This window comes from Pleurodeles waltl, chromosome 3_1, assembly GCF_031143425.1.
Source record: "Pleurodeles waltl isolate 20211129_DDA chromosome 3_1, aPleWal1.hap1.20221129, whole genome shotgun sequence".
Classification (NCBI taxonomy): domain Eukaryota; kingdom Metazoa; phylum Chordata; class Amphibia; order Caudata; family Salamandridae; genus Pleurodeles; species Pleurodeles waltl.
In genome coordinates, this window is record NC_090440.1 from 1636431579 (window position 1) to 1636450047 (window position 18469).

The 18469-nt window shown below is 44.3% G+C and overlaps 1 protein-coding gene and 1 pseudogene across 1 annotated transcript in view; one reads left to right on the forward strand and one right to left on the reverse strand.

Annotated features, from left to right (window-relative positions):
• The window catches only part of LOC138285935 (desmoplakin-like), a 45202-nt pseudogene extending 33244 nt beyond the window's left edge, over window positions 1–11958 (reverse strand).
• MYO3B (myosin IIIB) overlaps window positions 1–18469 on the forward strand; it is a 1099693-nt gene that overhangs the window by 1025176 nt on the left and 56048 nt on the right. The window lies entirely within an intron of this gene.

Genomic DNA, 18469 nt, shown 5'->3' on the forward strand with positions numbered 1-18469 from the left:
GGACAGCCCCTAAGGTGTCCTGAGCTGAGGTGACCCCTGCCTTTAGAAATCCTCCATCTTAAGTTTGGAGGATTCCACCAATAGGAGTAGGGATGTGCCCCCCTCCCCTCCGGGAGGAGGCACAAAGAGGGTGTAGCCACCCTCCAGGACAGTAGCCATTGGCTACTGCCCCCCAGACCTAAACACACCCCTAGATTTAGTATTTAGGGGCACCCCAGAACCCAGGAAATCAGATTCCTGCAACCTGAACCAAGAAGAAGGACTGCTGACCTGAAAGTCCTGCAGAAACGATGGAGACGACAACTGCTTTGGCCCCAGCCCTACCGGCCTGTCTCCTGATTCGAAGAAAACTGCAACAGCGACGCATCCAACAGGGACCAGCGACCTCTGAAGCCTCAGAGGACTGCCCTGAACCAAAGGATCAAGAAACTCCAGTGAACAGCGGCTCTGTTCAAAAACAGCAACAACTTTGCAACTTTCTTGCAACTTTTAAAGACCTCACTCTTCCAGCCGGAAGCGTGAGACTTCACCCTCTGCACCCGACGCCCCCGGCTCGAGCTCCAGAAATCCAACACTACAAGGAGGACTCCCAGATGACTGCGACCTCGTGAGTAACCCGAGACGACCCCCCTGCATCCCCACAGCGGCGCATGCAGAGAGAATCCAGAGGCTCCCCCTGACCGCGACTGCCTGTAACAAGGAACCCGATGCCTGGACCAAGCACTGCACTCCATCCCCCAGGACCAGAAGGAACCGAACCTCCGTGAAGGAGTGACCACCAGGCGACCCTCTGCCTAGCCCAGTCAGTGGCTGGCCCGGGAAGCCCCCCTGTGCCCTGCCTGCACCGTTAGAGTGACCCCCTGGTCCCTCCATTGTTTCAAATCAAAACCCGACGCCTGCTTTGCACACTGCACCCGGCCGCCCCTGTGCTGCTGAGGGTGTGTTTTGTGTGCCTACTTGTGTCCCCCCCAGTGCTCTACAAAACCCCCCTGGTCAGCCCTCTGAGGACACGGGTACTTACCTGCTGGCAGACTGGAACCAGAGCACCCCTGTTCTCCATAGGCGCCTATGTGTTGTGGGAACCTCTTTGACCTCTGCACCTGACTGGCCCTGTGCTTCTGGTGTGGTAACTTTGGGGTTGCCTTGAACCCCCAGCGGTGGGCTGCCTATGCCCAGGAACTTAGACTTGTAAGTGTCTTACTTACCTGACAAATTAACCATTACTTACCTCCCCCAGGAACTGTTGATTTTTGCAGTGTGTCCACTTTAAAAATAGCTTATTGCCATTTTTACTAAAACCGTGTATGCTATTGATCTAATTCAAAGTTCCTAACTTACCTGTGTGGAGTACTTTTCATTGTATGTAATTATTTCAAATCTTGAACCTGTGGTTCTAAAAATAAATGAAGAAAATATATTTTTCTATTTAAAAAACTATTGGTCTGGAATAAGTCTTTGAGTGTATGTTCCTCATTTATTGCCTGTGTGTGTACAACAAATGCTTAACACTACCCTCTGATAAGCCTACTGCTCGACCACACTACCACAAAATAGAGCATTAGAATTATCTAATTTTACCACTATCTTACCATCCGAGGGGAACCCTTGGACTCTGTGCACACTCTCTCTTACTTTGAGATAGTATATACAGAGCCAACTTCCTACAGTTACTCAATGATGTCAAAGACAGCAGATCAGCACAGTAATAGGAGGAGGCAGGATCCACATTTATCTGTACTCAGGAGGCATCATCTATGATTCTTAAGGTATCTATCGCCGTGCTGCAGGAGTATTTGAAGCAGTATTGGTAATTCTGCAGGAAATCGTTAGTCTTGATGTGATCTTGAAGTTGTGTGTTGTCTGCTTTTTGATAATCTTGCCAGTGAAGGGCAGATGAATGATGTGCCAGTAGTTGGTACGGTTGTTAGGGTCTAGTATTAGTTTCTTAAGGAGTGGGAGGATCTGACCTGACTTGAGAGCCTCAAGGAAGATGCTTTGAGTGAGACAGCAAGTACAATGGTGAGTAGGTGTGGGAGAGCTTCTTCGCAGATGGCTTTGATGAAAGATGAGGATAGGACATCATTTTCATAGTTGCTTGTTTTGTGTATGTATAAGCAAGCGCCCACATGCATATGTGCAGGTGAGTGTGTGTATTTGCTGTGTGCATGTGATTACCTGTGCATATGTGTGTAGGTGTGAGTGAAATGCCATTGCACTTTGGTGGTAATTCCACATTAAGCAAGATGCATCTAAAGCTGGACACAACTTTCATGCAGTCAAAAAAAATGAAACCAACCAAATAGCTCTTAAACTTTGTACACACATTCGTCCATTCAAAAATTGATTGTGGAATTTCCATTTCTGTTGAAAACCACTCATCAGCATTAACTCCTATTGAGATGGCCCTTCATTCTGCTACTAGAGTAATGTCTGGCACCAAAAAACATGACCACATAATTCTTGTGATAGAAGACCGTATTGAAAGACCTACACTGGCTCCATCGTTTGCAGATACCCAAATATTGCTGGCAGTGTATCACGGACCAATAGGATTTGCGATGTATCAAGAACTATAGTCTGGAAAGACATTCAAGACCTGTAAGACTGCTTTTCTGTCTTCACTGATGCTGTGCCTTAAATGTGAAGCTCCCTCCCTGTCAAGATCACAATTTTTGACCATGTGCTAACTTCCAGAAAAAGACTCAGGGCCAGATGTATGGCCATTTCAGTGACAGTCTCTAATTGTGACGTTTTGCAAGTCGCAATTAGATTCTGGCAAAATAAAATGTACAAATGTGACTCAGACACATTTAGTGATTCCCAATGGGGTCACAAAGACCTACCTCATCAATATTCATGAGGTAGGTTTCTATTTGCGACCCCATTGGAAATGGCCACACTCACAGGGATTGTGGCCTGCTGGGGACAGCACACCACCATGTCTGTGAATACTTTTTAAATAAAGCAGTTTTTTTTTTTTTGGGGGGGTGCAAGCCGTTTTCCTCATAGGAAAACGGAATGCATTTCATACAAAAAAATGAAAAGATACTTTTCACTTTTTCAGACAAGGTAGTGGTTCGTGGGACCACTACCTGCTCTGAAAAAAATATTTTTGCTTCCATTCACAAAGTGTAATGGGTCCCATAGGGACCCCTTCCTGTTTGCAAATCGGTTACCACTAATTTGAAGTTGGTGGTAACCACGATTGTTTTGCAACTGCATTCATGGTCGCAAAACAATCTTTCATCCCCTGGGACTCGCTATGAGGAAGGAATTCCCTTGGCACGCCCCTTCCTAATAGCGACTCGCAAACCTATTCTGCGAGTCGGTAACATGTTACCGACTTGCAGAATAGGATTGATACATGGGGAAAAGTATTTTTCCGGTCCGGGAAAAGGCTTTAATACATCTAGCCCACTATTTCAATTTACACCCTATCTAGGCTACTTAGTGGTGTCTTTAGAAATAACTCTTAGGGGAGGCACACACTGGGCTACAGTCAAACCTGGTGAAGCCACCTACAAAGGTAAATCATAAAACGTGTGGATTTGTGTGTGAATATCTAGAATTATCTACATATATATCCATATATTTATATGTGTTGCAAAACTCCAACAGAGACACAGGCACTGCATGAGATGGTGCTTATCTTAATTCTTCACTTTTATTTTGTGTCCTTACATGGTGGCTAGAAGACTACGCGTTTTGGCTGATGCAGTAGCCTTGCTCACATTGGTCGCCATTAGTCCATGTTATAAGTAACCCTATTTACACGTATATATATGTATATGCATGTATATAAATATAGATATATACACACACATCTTTACAAAGTCAGATTTAGACATTAACCATTCTAATGAAACATGTAGGCTAATGTATTACCCCAAACAAGTGCTGCTTTTCATTGAACATATGTGGCAAGTTGCAGTGTCTGTTTTTTCTTTGACACCTCTTGGCACATTCAATATCTGTGGTGGCGGGGCCCAGAGGGGGGTCAGAACAAGCAGGGCTGGGTAATGGCCCCATTCCCCCCCACCACCAGAGACGCAACTGAGGCTATTGGTCTATCTTTTGGCCTCTTGTATGTTTTCCTTGCACATCTTTCTACAGACGTGCACTTTGTAGTTCCACCTTGTTTTGTCCCTGTCTGATGCATATCGTCACTCCTCTTGTTCTCCTGTCGGGCTCGATTCACTGTCTTTGACATCCTCCATATGCTTCACTTCTCTCTCCTAGACTTATTCGATGTAATTCTTATTATAACGAGTTTGCATTTCCCGTGAAGGCAGTTGTATCTTGCTGGTTTAAGTGGCTGATGCTATTCAGTCATTTGTTTCCTGAGGCGAGCATTGATACTCTCCGGTGGAGGGAGCTTTATAAAAATGCAAAATATATAAAATAATCACAGTGGTTTGGGGGCACCCATAGCGGTTGTGCTCCCCCTCCCTCTATAATGTATTGTAAACTGACTGCAAGTGGAGGAATAGGCATTAGCATTTCCCGCTCTCAGCATCTTTAAACAGAGGTAGAGATTATATGATTAACCAATTACACGGTGTACAGTCCTAGCCTCACCCACAGACTGGAATATGGCTGGATTGTATGCATAGTTAACTCCAGCTGTTTAATGCTGGGCTCACAGAAGGCTTACACTAAGGATGCAGTGTCCACTGCATCCTCTGTGTGGGTACCATGTCTTGTACTTGGGTCCTCCTTATGCAGATGGTATATTTTATCAGCATCTCATACTTAGCAGAATTTGATCTTCTAGAATATGCAGTTATCTGATATTAGAACACTGGACTGTTGAGAGCTGCATTGAAGACAGGCTTATAATGGCTGGTATCAGCCTTCTGCTCCAACATTCCAATGTTTGTCTTTTTTCATTTAGAACATTCTACCCCTAGTGGGTGTAGTGTTCAAATAGCCTTAGAGCCAGTCACGGCTCGCGGGTGTTAAAGGGAGTGGGGTGGCATGCGGAGGGGGCGGGTGGTGTCAGGAGCGCAAAAATATTAATACAATTAAAAAAATATAAATAAACTTACCTGAACTCCATGCTCTGTCTTCCGCCGCTCCTCCGTCTCTGCTGCCTTCTGCTGCAGGCACAGGCTTCCAGCCTGCCCTGCGCCAATCCTGGCACTGCTTGGAGCAGCATTAGGATTGGCTGAGAGCGCCCAGCCAGGACGCTCCCAGGCAGACTGGGAGCCTGTGCAGGCTCTCTCCAGCCCAGCAACTGTGTTGCTGGGCTGGAGAGAGCCCTGTGCGCATGTGTGTTTGTCCGGTCCGAGACGGCTGGCCAAATGCACTTGCACTCTGAGGGGAGAGTTCTGTGCACTCCCTTCAAGTGCTCGTTACCCTAATGGTCCCACCCCTTATCAAGAAAAAGATAATAAACATAGTTTGTTATCTTTTTCTTGAAAATGTTTTGCTGCTGCTGGCGGGGTGGGGTGGGGCCGCAACAGTCCTCCACCCTAATGGAGGAGCCTCCCCAGCTTATAGCTCTTCTGCCTCAGACTTTTCCTGTTCTTAAAGGCCCTCACCCTCGTTATAGGGCCTCACCTGTGACTCCGGCCTATTACTCGTGTTCAAGGCCTGAAACAACTGGTATAGCTGTTGGTAGTGGACTATAAGGCTATATTATAATTCCACATTTATCTTTCTAATTTTAGATATTAGTGCTCCCTCCTTTGATGTATTTCTCGCAGGTCAAGACATTTTTACCACGCAGAATGATGTATAAGGGGTTGAACATTAATCTGTTCTTTACATTTTCTCCTGAACACACATCAACAAGATCAAAGAGAAAGGTGTAGGAGGTCTGTGGGAAAAAGGCGCATTTTACTCATTAGCACAAGGCAGTAGACAATTAGTAGATGGAGGCAGCAGCATGTTGTGTGTACCCATTTTGGTGATATTTGTGTTTACTTTGTGTGGGGGAAGTTAAGGGTGGCGAGAGAAGTGCATGCCTGTTGTGGAGACTCCTTTTACTCCAGGGTGACTTTTTTGCCTGGCCTGGACTAGTGATCTTCTCTGAAGTTTTTGCCATACACATCTTCTCACACTTTTAATTTCCATCGATTATCACTGCTGCTTATTATTTACATGAAGCCCATATTATTTTTTAATGTCCTAATCCACCCTTCCCTCTTAATACAAATAGATAGAGTTGCATGTTTCTGCATCACACATTTTTTTGCAGTGTGCGTGTACCTCACAGCTCTCCTCGCCTCACTTGAATACTTTTTCCTTTTTCCAGAATTTCTGGGAAAGTTCATAGTGCCCCTGTACCAGGTACAAGTGCTTCACTCAGTCCTATACAGGGAGTGCAGAATTATTAGGCAAATGAGTATTTTGACCACATCATCCTCTTCATGCATGTTGTCTTACTACAAGCTGTATAGGCTCGAAAGCCTACTACCAATTAAGCATATTAGGTGATGTGCATCTCTGTAATGAGAAGGGGTGTGGTCTAATGACATCAACACCCTATATCAGGTGTGCATAATTATTAGGCAACTTCCTTTCCTTTGGCAAAATGGGTCAAAAGAAGGACTTGACAGGCTCAGAAAAGTCAAAAATAGAGAGATATCTTGCAGAGGGATGCAGCACTCTTAAAATTGCAAAGCTTCTGAAGCGTGATCATCGAACAATCAAGCGTTTCATTCAAAATAGTCAACAGGGTCGCAAGAAGCGTGTGGAAAAACCAAGGCGCAAAATAACTGCCCATGAACTGAGAAAAGTCAAGCGTGCAGCTGCCACGATGCCACTTGCCACCAGTTTGGCCATATTTCAGAGCTGCAACATCACTGGAGTGCCCAAAAGCACAAGGTGCGCAATACTCAGAGACATGGCCAAGGTAAGAAAGGCTGAAAGACGACCACCACTGAACAAGACACACAAGCTGAAACGTCAAGACTGGGCCAAGAAATATCTCAAGACTGATTTTTCTAAGGTTTTATGGACTGATGAAATGAGAGTGAGTCTTGATGGGCCAGATGGATGGGCCCGTGGCTGGATTGGTAAAGGGCAGAGAGCTCCAGTCCGACTCAGACGCCAGCAAGGTGGAGGTGGAGTACTGGTTTGGGCTGGTATCATCAAAGATGAGCTTGTGGGGCCTTTTCGGGTTGAGGATGGAGTCAAGCTCAACTCCCAGTCCTACTGCCAGTTCCTGGAAGACACCTTCTTCAAGCAGTGGTACAGGAAGAAGTCTGCATCCTTCAAGAAAAACATGATTTTCATGCAGGACAATGCTCCATCACATGCGTCCAAGTACTCCACAGCGTGGCTGGCAAGAAAGGGTATAAAAGAAGGAAATCTAATGACATGGCCTCCTTGTTCACCTGATCTGAACCCCATTGAGAACCTGTGGTCCATCATCAAATGTGAGATTTACAAGGAGGGAAAACAGTACACCTCTCTGAACAGTGTCTGGGAGGCTGTGGTTGCTGCTGCACGCAATGTTGATGGTGAACAGATCAAAACACTGACAGAATCCATGGATGGCAGGCTTTTGAGTGTCCTTGCAAAGAAAGGTGGCTATATTGGTCACTGATTTGTTTTTGTTTTGTTTTTGAATGTCAGAAATGTATATTTGTGAATGTTGAGATGTTATATTGGTTTTACTGGTAATAATAAATAATTGAAATGGGTATATATTTGTTTTTTGTTAAGTTGCCTAATAATTATGCACAGTAATAGTCACCTGCACACACAGATATCCCCCTAACATAGCTAAAACTAAAAACAAACTAAAAACTACTTCCAAAAATATTCAGCTTTGATATTTATGAGTTTTTTGGGTTCATTAAGAACATGGTTGTTGTTCAATAATAAAATTAATCCTCAAAAATACAACTTGCCTAATAATTCTGCACTCCCTGTAATTTTCCTCCTACTACATACGTAAGTGTATTCAATGAACACTGGATTCAATGTACTAGAAAGAAAAGAAATGAAAAATGTAAGCTATTCACACCTGGCACAAGAGAAATTGAGAAATGTGAGCCCAATGTCCAAAGAATCGGTTCCGTAAAAGTAGTTGCAAATTGCGCACAGACTTTTATCAAATTAATACTGATTTTGCAAACCGACCTATATACTAATAGGTTAATTCACAAAATCATCATTCATAGAGGGTGTAATGTGACCTACTTCATTAATAAGCATAAGATGAGTCATAAATTGAGACCCACTACCATTGGCTACAATCATAAGGGTGGTATCCTGCTGGAGTCAGCAGACCACCATGTCTGTCATTGGTTTTCAGTAAAATAATCTTTTTTTGTTTAATGCAGCTAAAATGCAGCCTATTTTCTTTAAAGGAAAACAGATGTGTTTAAAAAATGAAAACTTTTACAAGCATTCTGAGTAAGCAGTGGTTCCATGGACCATTGTCACCTCCTTTTTTAGCAGTTCACAAAGGGCAAGTGGACCTTTGGGGACCCCTTCCTATTTACGAATGAGTTACCACCTCCTTTGAGGTGGTGGTAGAATAATAATGTATGCATTTCACTGGCAAAACATTAATACATACCATAAGGAACTGTCATGGAAAGGATGCTCTAAGCAATCCCCAATCCAAATACTGATTCCTATTATTTCCTACGCCCTTTTAACGATTTGAAAAACCTTTTCCAGACGTTAATTGGGTTTAGTACATTTTAAATAGTATTTTAGCATTTGCAGAACCAACCTGAGATTTACCAAATGTGTGGGTTTGCGACCATTAAAACACTTTGTACATGAGGCCCTGTTTCCTTTATTTTATCACTCCTGACTGTTGCTTGATCCGCAGAAAGGAAAACATTTTTGGTGAAATTTGGATTTTTCACAACTTGATAGATTTAAACAGTCCAACTTAATTTACTGTGACTTAGAAGAGTATGTACACTGTCACTTTCCTTGTATTTTGATTTGCCAGGCAGCACTTGCAACAAGCGTTATATGCCCTGTGAGAATCAACTTTTTAAAAGTCTGTGTTGATGTATAGTGTAAGCAATGAGAGGGAGCAGAAGACAGGTGTGCTGTAGGCCCCACGTGAAAAACACTAAAAGAATAAAGAGAGTGTGTGAGGGGAGCTTACAATCATGCTGTCCCTGTTGCCAACCATGAGTGCCTTAGTGAAGTCTGCTGCTTACTAAGTCAAATCTCTGACTGACCACTTCACTGCTCAACAACTATACAGGAGACCACATTTATTAACCACAGGCAGAGGCTTTACCACCCTCTGAGAATTCATAACTTAACACAATCCAGGCATTAAACCCATCATCTTTCACTCCATCTCTGCTACCATTGTCACACATGGTTGCAAGGTAGGACCGCATCAGAAGGACACACCGATCAAACAGGGGAAAGACCTGCAAAAATTCTCCACATCCTATTACTAGTTAACTCAGATCTCCACACACCAGCATGCTCCTTCATTCACAACAAAAAATCTGGTAAGTCAAAATAATGGCACATTCTTGTTGCTCTTTTTATTAAAATACACTATGTGGCATTGTGGTGCCCACCGCTGCCTAAATGCTGGTTCTTCATTTTGGCTGTAATTCTTGGATATTGGTGGCATCCATGACATAAGATGGTATGAGGGTGCCTACTCCTGACAGAATTCTGGTCCTGGTATATTAGTGGTGATTATTGAAACAGTGAGGGTGCCCATGTAAAGAAGATGTCAATATCTGGAAAAATGCTGGCCCTAGCCCTGAGTTTATGTTTCTAAAGGAAAAGCATGTATTTGATTGCAATATGTAAATATTCTAAGAAACTGGAAAACTGATGTTTGGCAACAAAATGTGCATTTCCAAACAAAGCAGCCATTTGAGTGAAAATCACTACTACTTTAACCCCTTAATTTCTGGGCCTTTTCACCCCCGCCCCCATTGTTCTTGAGCCCTTTTGTGGCTTTTGGGGTAGTTCGGCTTAGTCCCCCATAACTTTTTCTCCATAAAAGTTATCCACACCAGATTTGCATCCTTTTCCCCCAACATTCTGGGGATTGTAAAGGTTCCTGGAGGAGACCAGGAAATTAGCCAAAATACAGCTAAAATGTGGGTTTTTGGGGGACAAATGGGAAAAAGTGCTGCAGAAGTAAACATCTGTTTTTTGTCCCTGCAAATGGCATCAACAAAGGGTTTGCGGTGCTAAAATGACCATCTTCCCAGCTTTCAGGAACAGGCAGACTAGAATCAGAAAACCAAAATTTTCAGCAATGTTTTAGCATTTCATTGGGACATACCCCATTTTTACTATTTCTTGTGCTTTCAGCCTCCATCCAGTTAGTGACAGAAATAGGTGTGAAATCAGTGGTGGATCCCGAACAGCTAAACATTTCTGAAAAGTAGACAAAATTCTGAATTCAGTAAGAGTTGTTTGTGTAAATACATCAAAATGTTCCTACAGAAAGTAACAGTTGAATTAAAAAAATGTTGAAATAGAGTTAAAAAAACAGCCCTTTCTGATTATGGGGGTCATTATGACCCCGGCGGTCGGCGGTAATACAGAGGAAAGTACTGCCAATAGGCTGGCGTTACTTTCCTTTCCTCCATATTATGACAGTGTACCACACCGTCCGCCATGGCAGTAACGGCCGCAGGGCTGGAGACATCAATCTCCAGGACGGCGGCCGTCACTGTACTACCTGCGGGATTATGACCCCACCTACCGCCATGGTTCTCGTGGCTTCCTTATCGCCACGAAAACCATGGCGGTAGGCACTATCAGTTACAGGGAATCCCTTCCCTGTCACTGATAGGGTTCTTCCCCACCTCCATCCCCCTCCACAGGTTCCCCCTACCCCCTCTTCCTCTCCAAACCATCCCCCCTTCATACACACCCCTCCCTTCACACACGCATACACACACTCATTCCCACATTCTTCCACACATGCATACATCCATTCACACACACATCCGTGCACACTTACATACATACATGCAGACACGCATTCACACAACTCAACATACACGCACTCACACCCCCAAACAGGCACACACACAACACGCAACACACACCTGCATACACGCACCCACAGACATACACACACACCCCCACACACAACACCCCCCTCCCCTGTCGGAGTACCCACTTACCTGTGTCCAGGGGGTCCTCCAGCAGGAGGCGGGACGGGGCGCTGCTGCAGCGGCGGGGTCCACCAGCAGAACACTGCTAGGCCATATTAATTCTCATAATACGGCCGGCGGCAGACTACTGGCGTGGGACTGCTGCTGGCAGCAGCATCTCCTCACCACCATCCGCCGGTATGGCCACGGCTGAATTTCCGCCATCCTTCTGGCGGAAATCTAGCTGTGGGCATATTATGGCGGACGGCTGGTAGCCACTGCAATAGTCCTTTGGTGCCCGTCGCTGTGGCGGTAGGCGGTTTCTACCACAAAGGTCCAAATGAGGGCCTATGTTTTCTTCCCTAACTTTTTCCAACTATGATAGATTTTTTAAAGCAGTATACCATTATGTTTGCTGGACCCTCCTGGCTGTGGGGATATATAGGTCTTGTCGGTTCATCAAGAACCCAAGCTACTCTGAGCCAATAAATGAGCTGCACCGTGCAATGGGTTTTCATTGTATACCGGGTATACAGCAATTCATTTGGTAAAATGTAAAGGGCGTCGAGCCCAGGACCAAAAACGCAGGTGCCGGCCTTGCAAAACCAGGTTGTTTTGTAATAGATAATTTTCATGTCTCCACAATACCATTTGGGTGGTCAAATTTGGGGCTTAACTAAATTGGGGAGCTCCCAAGAAGCACTCACTCTGTCCTTGCCGCCGCATGCACCTGTTCTCTAGGATGGGCGAACCTGTTATTGTCCCGTTGCACAGACTGTGCTTGCAAAGGGACAGAACTAATTTCCTCATCATCTCCCTCAGAATCACTAGAAGAGGAGTTGTTGGATAGGACTCCTCCAACTGAAAATTCACTGCCAGAGTTTTGCTCCATTGTTCTGTCCCTCATATGCTGTCTCAGTCTCTGATCCTGTGTCAGAGCTGTCCTCCATAAGCCAAGTTAGTGCGTGAGCAGCAGTCATCCAACGAGACGCCATCTCTGCTACTGGCTAAACTGTCCCTCTAAAACACTTGCCTATGTAGATAGCCGCAAAATTGCTGGTGGGTGTGTGTGTGATGCGTGCAACAGTAAAGGCCAGTCACCCTACTTTTGCTTCTTCTCTCAAGCATCACGTTCTCTCAAGACACTCAAAAATACAAAAAAGACACACTATTACTTCACTTTGTCACATACCCATCGTGACAGTCTGTAGTGCCTGTGACACCCAGTCTGACAATCATTATTGGTGCACCCACTCCCATGACCTTCTCTCCGGATTCCCTCACTACCACTTAGCAAAAGTGGCCTTCATCTCTCCATAGCCCACCTCGCACATATATTTTATTTGTATTATAGTGCAGGTAATGGCTGGTTTTACTAATCCACTCAGCTATTCACATAAAATACAGATTTATTCTTTGCAAAAGGCATATAAATCTTCTGCGCTACTTTATGGCATCAAAACTGGCACTAACCAAAAGTCCAATCCTTCTCTAGCAGAAACATAATCACAAGAGTTAGCTTAACTTTTTTATTGCTACCTAAAAGCTCCATTTGAAACATGTCGGTTGGAGTACGTGCATATGTGTATTGCTTTGAAGACGCACGCTGCAAGACAACTGGTGGCGAATATATATTTATATATATATATATATATATATATATATATATATATATATATATATATATCCAGAAAACAAGATTCTCTTTTTGTTTTAGCAAGAGAAAACCGCACTCTGTCGTTGTGCCAAAAATGCCTTAACTTTTAATACATTAGTGAGATCAGAAACAAACAAACAGGAATCCCCTGACGCGTTTCGGTCTCACCGGACCTTGTTCACAGGTGTATATATATATATATATATATATATATAGATATATAGATCCATATATATAGAGATAGCTATATAGCTATATTTATTTATAGATATATAGATCTATCTATATATACCTATATATATACATATATATGTATAGATAGATAGATAGATAGATAGATAGATAGATAGATAGATAGATAGATAGATAGATAGATAGATAGATAGATAGATAGATAGGTACAGATATAAATAGTTATATATTTTTAATAGCTGTATGGTTTTCCTGGGGGAGGGGGGAGGAGGGATTGTGGCCCCCAGGGAAACCATACATCTATTTAAAAAATTGCCCCCACAGGGGGTCAGCCCTGCTCTCGGGCGACCCCCTGTCAGTTTCATTAAAAAAAATATATATATTCATTTTTTATCCCGGGGGTGCAGTCGCGCCCCCCCCCAGAGGTAAACTAATGTTTTGTTTGTTTTTTTAAATATGCCCCCGAAGGGGGGGGCATTGTCAAGGGTCCGAGCCCCAAGTCCAAGTGTAATCCCTGGTGTCTAGTAGGGTTTCCTGGCCGTGGATCGCTGGTTGTGACCCGCACCAGGGAGGGTGCACCGAAGGGGTTAAGAAACACTAATCTGTGAGATTAGTGTAATGTGTGTGTTCTCCGAACCTGTAAAGTCTTCATGACCTGAGGGACAGTACTGTTATATGAGCTTATAGAATCTGCCCAGCTTTAAAGTTCTGTCTGCCTCTGCAATATTTGTATTGTTTATTTTATATTTCCACCATGCGCCTTCCAAGGAGAGTCTCAGCCAAGACATATGATTGCAATCTACTTGGAAAGGTGGATGATTTAGGAATGAAAGGAGGGGAAAAGAGGATATGTTGAAAGATACTTTGTTAATGAACAACTCAATGGATAGGTTTTTTTTCTGAACTGCCTCTATCACTTCTGGATTTATATAGGTTCTTCATGAAATTGTTATACAAATACAGTTTTCCACCATTTTCTCAATATTACATTTGAGGAGGTGAACCTGCAGCGTTCCTGTGGAAGGGCATCCTTAGCACTCTATGAAAGTATTAGCCCTTTGAAAACCTATAGGGCCATATTTATACTTTTTGACGCAAAACTGCGCTAACGCAGTTTTGCGTCAAAAAAATTAGCGCCGGCTAACGCCATTCTGAAGCGTCATGCGGGCGCCGTATTTATTCAATGACGTTAGCCGGCGTTAGCCGCCGGCGCTGCCTGGTGTGCGTGGAAAAAAACGACGTACACCAGGCAGCGCCGGCGTAGGGGGAAAATGGAGTATGGGCGTCCTAAAATGGTGCAAGTCAGGCTGAGGCAAAAAAATCGCCTCAACCCGTTTTGCGCCATTTTTTTACGACGCCCAACCCCCATTGAAATGACTCCTGTCTTAGCAAAGACAGGAGTCATGCCCCCTTGCCCAATGGCCATGCCCAGGTGACATATGTCCCCTGGGCATGGCCATTGGGCATAGTGGCATGTAGAGGGGCACAAATCAGGCCCCCCTATGCCACCAAAAAAAAAAAATAATAATACTTACCTGAACTTACCTTAATGTCCCTGGGGTGGGTCCCTCCATCCTTGGGTGTCCTCCTGGGGTGGGCAAGGGTGGCAGGGGGTGTCCCTGGGGGCAGGGGAGGGCACCTCTGGGCTCATTCTGAGCCCACAGGTCCCTTAACGCCTGCCCTGACCCAGGCGTTAAAATCCGGCACTAATGCAGGTTCTTTAGACCCGCCCACTCCTGGGCGTCATTTTTGCCCGGGAGTATAAATACGACGCATATGCATCGGAGTCATTTTTTAAGACGGGAACGCCTACCTTGCATATCATTAACGCAAGGAAGGTGTTCACGCAAAAAAATGACGCTAACTCCATGAACTTTGGCGCTAGACGCGTCTAACGCCAAAGTATAAATATGGAGTTAGTTTTGCGTCGAATTTGCGTCTAAAAAAACGACGCATATTCGGCGCAAACGGAGTATAAATATGCCCCATAGCTTTTTAGCAAATTCATGTGAACACTGTAATGTAAAATGTACTATTTGAACCATTTTTAAAACGTTTCTCAGGGGAGAACCCTGGTGCTTGATTTGTAAAAGAATGAGTGCCGGTGCCCTAACCTCAGCTCAGAAGCCCATGTGCAGCGTAATTAAATATCGACACACTGAATACCAAGGACGCATAGCCTTAAATCCACTTGATGCTCTTTAATTCACTACCAAACACACCTTGCCCTTTTATCTCTCTTTCGCAGGTTCCTGGTTTCTCCCTTTTTGGTAGTTTTTCCATCTTTCTCTTCATCGTCTTTCCCCTTTGTTTGATTTTCTCTATCTTGCTCTCTGCAAATGTCTGATGTAGAATAATAAGTTACCGGTGCCCAAAAATGAGTGCCGGTGTCCCCATCGGCAACTACCAGCTCAGAATAGGTACTGGAGAATAGAGTTGGCTCAGCCACTGAAAGCTCAAGCCAGATTGGCTTGAGCCTGTACTCTGACTTTGGCTCAGCTTGAGGTCCTGTTGGAATCCCAAACCCAGAAAGAGCTGAACTTTCAAGTGGATTCATGCATACTACCATCCCATCACCCAGGATATGATGTTACAGCCAGAGCTGCAGCATTTGATACTGGGGAGCCACTTTCGATTCTCAGCCTTGGCTCAAAATACTCTGATTCCGGACAAATCAATGAATCTCCTGTGCCTATAAAAATTAGAGTCTCATTGTGAAATATAACTGGTGGTCACGTAAAATGCTCCTATGCCTTCGGCACAAATTTGTTCCATATAAAAACTGCACAAAGAGTTAAAAATAAAGACGTAACATAAAAAAAGGAAAGTCAAATAGATACCAATTTATTGGCTGATTTGTGCAAAGTGGAACCAGATAACCTGGATAAATCGTGGCTTTACCACTTAAATAGTGTGATCTTAGGGAAATATTGTATTTCCCCAAAACTGCTCTTAATTCAATATCCTGTAAGAAAGCACATTCAAATTTGTGAGTTCAGGATACCAGCTGTGCATAAACCTGTGGCGTTTGGCTCAATAGACTATAATGGGACTGTATTATAATCTGGGCAACATACAGGGTTTACATGACACCTGTCGTTCCTCAGTTCACTAATGGTTCATGTTTAAAAACTATCACTTTTATTAATTACTTCTTAGTGGTTGCTATAATATGATGTATTAAAGTCAAAGGGTCAGATTTAGAACTCAGCGGACGGGTGACTCCATCACAATGGTGACGAATATCCTGTTCGCCGAAATCTGAATACCATAGAAGATAAAGGGATTTAGTTTTCGGCGGATGGGATATTTGTCACCGTTGTGACGGAGTAACCAGTCAGCCAAGTTCTAAAGCAGGCCCAAAGCTTCCATATGTTAAAGAAAAAAACTTTTTTGAATCTTGAAGAGACTTTATAAAATCATGTTTGTTGTATGATTTACATGACAAACATATTCAGTTCTCGGCTCATGCACGGGCTATAAGACCCGACCCAGACCCTTGGTTCAGCTCTCTGTGTTAGTTTGTTGGCTCGCCCACCTCTACTGGAGATCCCCGTGACCAGGGCCGGCTTTAGGGCAGTGCGGCTGATCAGCCACACTGGTCCCTGGCCTGGAGGGGTGGGGGCACTGACCTTGGGGTCAGTAAACTTACAATTTATAAAACACCTGCTGCAGAGTTCCTTTTGCCTCTAGATTTCAGTCTGCAATAGAAATGTCATCACAACTCTTGATAGAGAGGTGGAGTTTTGTCTAGTGGTGGTTTTGACTGGCCATAAAGTTGTGCAGAGTGTGAATATGCCTGCAGCCAAGAACAGATCTGTATTTTATGTAGATAGCTGACTGGATTAGTAAAGCCAATCTTTACAAGCGCTTTAAAACAAATGAAATCTATGTGAGAGAGGGGCTACTGGATGGTATTTAGGTAATCTGAGGAGGAGGTCTGAGGGTGTGGGGGAGGCAAAATAGATTGTCGCACCATGAGCCACCAGTGCCCCTACTGGCCCTGCCAATGATCAAATAAATGCAGGTCAGGCTTGCTTACTTCAGTTTGCGGCAGGTGTTATTCTCTTCCCTCAGCTGCCATCACATCAGACTAGAATGGGAGCCATCACAGACTGCATTCCCCCAGTCACCGGCACCCCAGAACCTTGTCAGGAGTCACAGCCATTTAGCCTGCCCTGTGGCCAATCCTAACATTGCCCTGTGAGAGCAGCATCAGGATTATCCTGAGCGCATTCGATTTGCACTCCCAGGCAGACTGGGAGCCTGCGTCTGCTTTCTCCAACCTGGCAACACAGCTCGGGTTGGAGACAGCTCAGTGCACATGTGGGTTTGGCTGTCCTGAGCTGGCCGGCCAAACCCACAAGCGCACTGACAACAGTGCACACCACTCCCTCTTGTGTCTGTCATCCCCCATGGCCCCGCCCCCTTGAAAAATAAAACAATAATAAACTTGAGTTATTATCCTTTTCTTTTTCAAGTTGTGCAGCTGCTGCTGCTGGCGGGGGAGCGATGCTCCTATGCCATAGCAGAGGAGTCGCCACTGCTCACCATTAAACTCACGCAATCGCCTGTTAGGAGGTGAAGCCAATGCTCTACTGTAGGCAGATGTGCGAGAGGCACAGTAGCGCTCTTCCTGCACTCCAGCACATGTGTTGTCATGAGCCCCAAGACACGTCCCGTGACTAAGCCTGCTCTGCCAGTGACACGCAGTATGATCTTGGGAAAGTCATTTTATCTACTGCTAGTGCCTGCACTATGTTTAAAGCACTGTGAAGCTGTACATACGGTTGTCTCGAACTTTCCCTAAATAGTTGTACTTTGCATTTGCATACTTCCTCTTCTGTGAACACACAGAGCCAGGAACAGTAGGTATGAAATAAACTGACGAAGAGGTAGACGTCTGAAATGAACTCGTCGGTGAAATGTGCTGTTCAGGAAGCAGACCACCTACGAAGGTCAACAAATCCAGTCTGAGAATGACCTGCTACAGCCATGATGCAATCAGGGACCATAAATAATTGTTTTCTCATTACCCCCGAGAGCATCCATTCCAAAACCCATTATTGGTAAGCATTTTGATGTTAGCTCCCCACCCCCAGATGTATTTCCAATTTGTTTTCTTCTCTCACTGATCTGACTTATTTTTTCAAACACATTTACTAACATAAGGCAGTGTGGATTTTAATGAGTTAGATCTGTCATATGATCCATTTCCAAGTATTTTTGTGCGACCTGCAGAGTATTCACTGCAGTTCTAAAGAAGTGCTTGTTCTGTGGACAGTAAACACATATTGAGACGTTCAGACAGACAAGGGTTGTTTTCCATCGAGGATTTCTAAGTGTTATCATTTACAATGTGAGCGAAGTTTGAGTTATCTATGATAGCCCTTGAAACCACAGGGTGGAAGAAGCCACGTTATTGGCAGCTATGCATCTGTCATTTGATATTGTGCATAGCCCACGCCCCTCCCTTGCAAGCTGATCCCATGCATCAGCTGTGCAGGCGGAGCCGTGCACAACATGGTTTTCTTTACCCTCTCTTACACCTCTT